This window comes from Metschnikowia bicuspidata (assembly GCF_001664035.1).
Source record: "Metschnikowia bicuspidata var. bicuspidata NRRL YB-4993 chromosome Unknown METBIscaffold_3, whole genome shotgun sequence".
In the NCBI taxonomy this organism is placed as follows: Eukaryota; Fungi; Ascomycota; class Pichiomycetes; order Serinales; family Metschnikowiaceae; genus Metschnikowia; species Metschnikowia bicuspidata.
The window spans coordinates 140,334-142,764 of NW_017387733.1; positions in this window are offsets into that span (position 1 = coordinate 140,334).

The following is a 2,431-nucleotide window of genomic DNA, read 5'->3' on the forward strand; positions in this document are numbered from 1 at the left end:
AGTCCCACCACATCTGTTGCAACTATAACTGAGGAAACTATTATCACTTTGACCATTGACGGATTCGGAAACTACAACCGCCACCGAAATTCTCGTTGTGAGTCCCACCACATCTGTTGCAACTATAACTGAGGAAACTATTATCACTTTGACCATTGACGGATTGGAAACTACAACCGCCACCGAAATTCTCGTTGTGAGTCCCACCACATCTGTTGCAACAGTAACTGAGGAAGTTGACATAGTTGTGACCAGTGATGACATCACTCAAACTAACTCCGGCACAGCTATTGTTCTCACAGAGCTCGTAAGTTCTGCTACAACTTCAGTTTCTTTTGAGAGCCAAGAAGTCACAACTATTGTTACAAGTTTTCTGGAACGTAGTATCACAAGCGATGCTTCAACATCCACTGTTGAAGCACCAACCATAAGTGAATCATTTGTGGGTGATGGGGGTGAGATCATGTACGGAATAGGTCTGTGGTATTTTGCTCATTTGATCTTTGTCCTTGTTGTTTTCTGGGTTTGAAGTCATATTGTTTTAGCGTGTGGGTTTTGGAAACGTGTTTCGCCCTTTCTTTTGCAAGTTATTGCTTGTTTGATTATGTTTTCAAACATAAAGTAAGCAACAAATGCAGTAGTAATACATGCCCTAGTTTCAAAGTTCAGTCCTCTTCTAATTCTGTAAAAACCTTTTTCATTTGAACCGCAATCACTCTTGCAAATTTAAAGCTTAATGACTCAACTCTAGAGTTCTTCTAACATGCTCCAACAATAAAGTCTCTCTTCCAAAAGCTTTCCAGTTCATCCACTGTAACTCTATAAGTCAAATGTAACGCGAACGACTTTAGCGCCCGTAGTATACCATGTGCCTGAAAGGTTTTCTGAGTCAGTAGTGAATTATATTTTAGGCGCTGAAAGAAGTTGCACAATTAAGTGTGTTGGACCACTGTGACAGACGCTCGGCTCCCCAAACATATTTCTACTGTCTAATAGATACGACCCTCCATTCCATGAAGATTGGATCCAGAAAATATATCAAATCAACTCGTGTACTTTGTCCTTGTATTTCAAATTTAGGTATAAATTTAATTCCGAAGAAATTCCGCAGGACTAAAATGTGTTTATACTCCTAGATTTTAGGGACTTCACGGGACATAGGGGTTATGTATTTCTATTTGATCACTACTTTCTCCAGAACTCCACTGGAGTTCTATCCCACCGTCATAAACTTTAACTGTAGGTCACGTGATAGTAACCCCTGAAACTCGAAAGAATATTCTATGAGATGTTCAAAGTGATATCTGACGGAACTCACAATAATAGAAGTGCATATAGTCATATATGCGCTTACAGGTACCAGCAGTGCCAAGCTGATACCGGGGACCTTACATAGTTGTCTTTAGTTTGCTTAATTGAGAACCTCACTTATTTAGTTCAATAATCATGTAGGTAAACACTTTGTCCTTGAAAAAATGAACGCTGAGCTGCTCAATATAATCTGACAAAACATTTGTTTACGCTTATAAGTTACAAAGACCATCTGTGTGAAGTAGACGCCAGAAGACCGAAAACTCACGGATGATTCGTGTTGTGTTACGTGTTAACAGGCGAAGTGCCCTTTTAACTCAAGTTGGCAGCCTACTCTTGGATGAAAGAGTGGGAGGTTTCAAACATGGAGCATGGCTTATTACCGAAACAGAGCAATTGTTCTTGGCAATGCTGACAAGACAAAAAACGCCTCAAAGAGCCATGGTGACAAATATCAATGCTACAGCCTTATACATAAAAGACTGTCCCTAAAGTTTCTGACGAAGGCTTCTGTTTTTACATTCCACTCCTTTTTTAACCCCCATTCGGTACCATTATAGAGAGAGATTTCTCTTTCAATTTTATTTTTATACTGGAACAACTGATTTTAGACTTTTCTATTTTTTACACTTAATTTTATATTTTTTTTTATATTTTTATTTTATTCCCTTTAATTATACTTTGATTTTTTAATCTCTCTTTAATTTATAAGCTTTTATTGCTTTCTTCCTTCTTTTGGCTTTTGCTTCTCCAATTTTTGGCTTGCTATTACGAAAACATTCTACACATGAAAAACTTTAATATATTTTTTGCCAGAGCACCTTTATGCGGCGGTGTCTCTTTACGTCATTCTTTTATGACTTCTTTCTATTCTTCTTCTTTGTTTTATAAACGTTTTTATTCGTCATGATCAAATAATAATTTTTATTCTGAAGTTTCTGAGATATTAAATAGTTCTAAATCTTTAGAAGAGAAACAAAGACTATTAGAAGTGTCACAACTTTATGATAAACCTCTTGAACCTTCCTGTTTGTTTAATCATCCTTTTTTAAATAATTATTTTAGTATTAATGAAAATAGTATTATAATTTATATGGATACATGATTTAAAATACATAAG